The sequence below is a fragment of the Otolemur garnettii genome, unplaced genomic scaffold, assembly GCF_000181295.1.
Source record: "Otolemur garnettii isolate 467f Iridium unplaced genomic scaffold, OtoGar3 scaffold00044, whole genome shotgun sequence".
Lineage (NCBI taxonomy): Eukaryota > Metazoa > Chordata > Mammalia > Primates > Galagidae > Otolemur > Otolemur garnettii.
In genome coordinates, this window is record NW_003852439.1 from 9,320,473 (window position 1) to 9,325,211 (window position 4,739).

The 4,739-nt window shown below is 44.1% G+C and overlaps 1 protein-coding gene across 1 annotated transcript in view; it reads left to right on the plus strand.

Moving 5' to 3' along the window:
* The window catches only part of FLYWCH1 (FLYWCH-type zinc finger 1), a 45,177-nt gene that overhangs the window by 7,603 nt on the left and 32,835 nt on the right, over window positions 1–4,739 (plus strand). The gene's annotated exons all lie outside the window — the stretch shown is intronic.

Sequence of the window (4,739 nt, forward strand, 5' to 3'; positions counted from 1 at the left end):
ACAGTGCTGTGGCATCACAGCTCACAGAAACCTCCAACTCCTGGGCTTAAGTGATTCTCTTGCCTCAGCCTCCCAAGTAGCTGGGACTATAGGCACCCGCCATAATGCCCGCTTATTTTTTGGGTGTAGCCATCATTGTTGTTTGGCAGGCCCAGGCTGGATTTGAATCTTCCAGCTCTGGTGTATGTGGCTGGCGTCTTAGCTGCTTGAGCTACAGGCGCCAAGCCTCGTAACAATTTTTAAAAGACAGATAATAACAGATATCGATAAAGATGTGGAGAAACTGGAACCTTCATATACTGCTGGTGGGGATGTAAAATGGTGAAAACACTATGGAAGACAGTTTAACAGTTCCTCAATCGTTAAATACAGAGTTACCACATAGTCCAGTATTTCCACTTCTAGGAATAATACAGGACAGGACCCCTCTTAGGAGACTTTAGGGGAGGCAGTCAGCATGGAAATAAAAGTCTTCAGTCTCTTCAGGGGAAGTTCTGGGTACTGGACTAAGCTTGAAAAGTGAGTGGGGCCAAGCACAGTGGCTCACTCCTATAATCCTAGCATTCTGGGAGGCTGAGGTGGGTGGATTGCCTGAGCTCACAGGTTCAAGACTAGCCTGAGCAAGTGCAAAACCCCATCTCTAAAAAATAGCCAGGCATTGTGGTGGGCGCCTGTAGTCCCAGCTACTTGGGAGGCTGAGACAAGAGGATCACTTGAGCCCAAAAGTTTGTGGTTGCTGTGAGCTATGACAGTACGGCACTCTACAGAGGGTGGCAAAGTGAGACTCTGTCTCAAAAAAGAAAAAAGAAAAGAAAAGAAAAGTGAGTGGGCAACTTGATGAGAACTGTGGTATCATGAGGTATTTTGGTTCTCTATGAAGACTAAAAGATGGCATCTCAATATATATTCTTGAGTTATTTTTCAGAAACCCCCCCTCACCTGATGGAAAATACAGGTAAGGGGGAACCCAGAAATTGAACTCTGACCACCATTCTTTGTCCTAAATTTCCCTCTAAGGGGCCTATTACACCCATTTTAACATTCCTTTCCACTAATCCAAGAATCTCTGAATCCACATATGTTATCCCCCCACCCCAATTCCCTTCAGGATATTCTACCTTTTGGGGCCATGCCAGTCTATCACTTCCATATACTGATTTATAATTTTGACTGGCTAAAACGTACCCCTGCCTTTGAAAGCCCTGGTTTGTAAGCCAGCAGGGAGTCTGGTCCTAGGCATTAGCTGTCCATTCTCCTTGCTTGGCTTCCTGCAATAAGGCCTTTTCGTCCTACTGCAACTATTGGCTTCAGGGTTTGGCTTTGCTGCACAAGGCAAGTGGATCCCAATTTGGTTTAGTAATCGGTAGCTACCAGGAGAAATGAAAACTATGTCCGCACAGAAAGTTGTACAAAAATGTTCATATCAGTATTATTAATAGTAACCCAAACAGTAGAAGTAACCCATATGTCAATCAGGAAATGAATGGATAAATACTTTGTGGTATATCCATAAATAGGAATGTTATTTAATAATATTAAATGGAATGTTATTTAATAAAAAGTAATGAAGTTCTATCACATCTACAATATAGATGAATCTTGAAAACGCTACGCGAAGGCTAAGCTAGTCACAAAAGACCATGGATTACATGATTTCATTAGTGAAATGTCCAAAATAGGCAAATCTCTACAGCAGAAAGTAGAGTAATGATGGCTTGGAGCTAGGGTGACTTGGAAGTTGGAGAGCAATGGCTAATGCTTTTCTTTTAGAGTGATGAATGGTTTTGGTAATATTTGCATAACTTCATGACTATACCAAAAATCATTGAATTGTACATTTTAAATAGGTAAATTTTATGGTATGTGAATTATATTTCAATAAAGTTGTTGCCAAAAAATTAACAATGATAAATTCTTTATGTGTTAATGTAATATATATGTGTGTGTGTATATGTGTGTATATATATATATATTTTTTTTTTTTTTTTCTTGAGACAGAGTCTCACTATGTTGCCCTCGGTAGAGTGCAGTGGCGTCACAGCTCACAGCAACCTCAAACTGTTGGGCTTAAGTGATTTTCTTGCCTCAGCCTCCCTAGTACCTGGGACTAGAGGCACCTGCCACAACGTCCAGCAACTTTTTTGTTGCAGTTGTCATCGTTGCTTTAGCTGGCCCAGGCCAGGTTCGAACCATCCAGCCCACTGAGCTATGGACACGACCCTGTAACATATCTTTTGAAAAATTATATTCTTTTCTAAAGAAAGAATAGTGGGATAATTCTACATTTTCTCAAATACCTTTAATGTCAGTGTATAATAGAAGATTGTTGGTTCTCATATCTGCTTCTACATTCAGTCTGTTACATCACACATCATGTAGCCTTTGTAACATTCCACCATACGCTTAGGAGAGAATGAACATTAAAAAGGAAAATAGTATCTTAGTATCATTATGAAAATAGTTTTGGCTCGGTGCCTATAGCTCAACCGGCTAAGACGCCAGCCACGTACACCTAAGGTGGCGGGTTCAAATCCCCAGCCCGGACCCGCCAAACAACAATGACGGCTGCAACCAAAAAATAGCCGGGCATTGTGGCGGGCGCCTGTGGTCCCAGCTACTTGGGAGGCGGAGACAGGAGACTCGCTTGAGCCCAGGAGTTGGAGGTTGCTGTGAGCTGTAATGCCACGGCACTCTACCCAGGGGGACAGCTTGAGGCTCTGTCTCAAAAAAAAAGAAAATAGTTTTAACTTTCCAGACTTCCTGAAAGAGTCTTATGGACCGTCAGGAATCTCCAGGCCTTTAAGAAACATCTCTACTGTAAAATTAATTATTTTCTCCTTTGTTATTAATAAGAACCTTGTTGAGACGTACTTTCAGGTTCAGTAAATACTTCTTCCTTTATTTTATTTTTTTGAGACAGAGTCTCAAGCTGTCACACTGGGTACAGTTCCATGGCATCATAGCTCACAGCAACCTCCAACTCCAGCTCTTGCCTCAGTTTTTCTATTTTTAGTAGAGACAGGGGTCTCGCTCTTGCTCAGGCTGGTCTAGGACTCATGAGCTCAAGCAATACACCCACCTCAGCCTCCCAGAGTGCTAGGATTACAGGCCTTTGAGCCATCGCACCCAGTCCTTCTTTTCTTTTGAGACATGAGTTTTGTTATGGTGCCCTCGGTAGAGTGCCATGATGTCACAGCAACCTCAAACTCTTGGGCTTAAGTGATTCTCTTACCTCAGCCTCCCAAGTAGCTGGGACTACAGGCCCCCGTCTCAATGCCCGCCTATCACAACGCCTGGCTATTTTTTGTTGCAGTTGCCATTGTTTAGCTGGCCCGGGCTGGGTTCAAACCCGCCAGCCTTGGTGTATGTGGCCGACACTGTAACCACGGTACTACGGGCACCAAGCCATTTTCTTTCTTTCTTTCTTTTCTTTCCTTTTTTTCCTTTCTTTCCTTTCTTCTCTCTTTTCCTTCCTTCCTTCCTTCCTTTCTTCCTTCTTTCCTTCTCTTTTTGTCTGTGGATGTCTGTCTATCTCACTATGTCGCCCTGGGCAGAGCGCTATGACATCATAGCTCACAGCAACCTCCAACTCAGGCTCAAGCAATCCTCTTGCCTCAGTTTTTCTATTTTTAGTAGAGACAGGGTCTCATGTTTGCTCAGGCTGGTATTACATTCATGAGCTCAAGTCCACCCACCTCAGCCTCCCAGAATGCTAGGATTACAGGCGTGAGCCACCACGCCCGGCCATTTTCTTTTGCGATAGGGTCTTGCTCTGTTGCTCCAGGTTGCAGCAAAGTTGAACGATCTTAGTTCACTACAGCCTCAAACTTCTGGGTTTTTTGTTTGTTTGGGGGTTTTTTGAGACAGTTTCACTATGTTGCCCTTGGCAGAGTGCTGTGGTGTCACAGCTTACAGCAACTTCAAATTCATAGACTTAAGTGATTCTCTTGCCTCAGCCTCTCAAGTAGCTGGGACTACAGGCCCCCGTCTCAATGCCCGGCCATTTTTTTGTTGTAGTTGTTTAGCTGGCCCAGGCCAGGTTCGAACCTGCCACCCTTGGTGTATGTGGCTGGTGCTGTAATCAATGTACTACAGGTAGCAAGCCAGCCTCAAACTTCTGGGCTCAAGCGATCCTCCTGGGTCAGCATCCCCAGTAGCTGGGACTCCAGGCACTTGCCATCACATCCAGCTAATTTTTCTGTTTTTGTAGAGACAAAACATAGAAAAATGTTGCTCAGACTAGCCTCAAACTCCTGGCCTCATGCATAGGTAACCCAGAGTGCTGGGATTATGGGCATGAGCCTTTGGGTCTGCCCTTGCTCCTTACTAAACTTATTTTTAATTTTGTGACAAGAGTCTCTGTTGCCCCAGGCTAAAGTGCCATGGCCTCACAGCTGACAGCAACCTCAAACTCTTTGGCTGGAGTGATCTTGCCTCAGCCTCCTGAGTAGCTGGGACTACAGGTGCCCACCACAATGCCTGGCTAGTTTTTCTATTTTTAGTAGAGACAGTCTTGCTTTTGCTCAGGCTGGTCTGGAACTCCTTAGCATCAAGTGATGCTCCCAACTTAGCCTCCCAGAGTGCTAGGATTACAGGCCTGAGCCACCGAGCTCAGTCTTATTAAACTTTCATTAGTGGGTGGCCATTGACAAGCTTTATTATACAGTGTCAAACACTGTATTATGGTGTTTGGCAAATTATGGTTTTCTGCATCATTGTTCCTTCATTTTTGTTAGTTG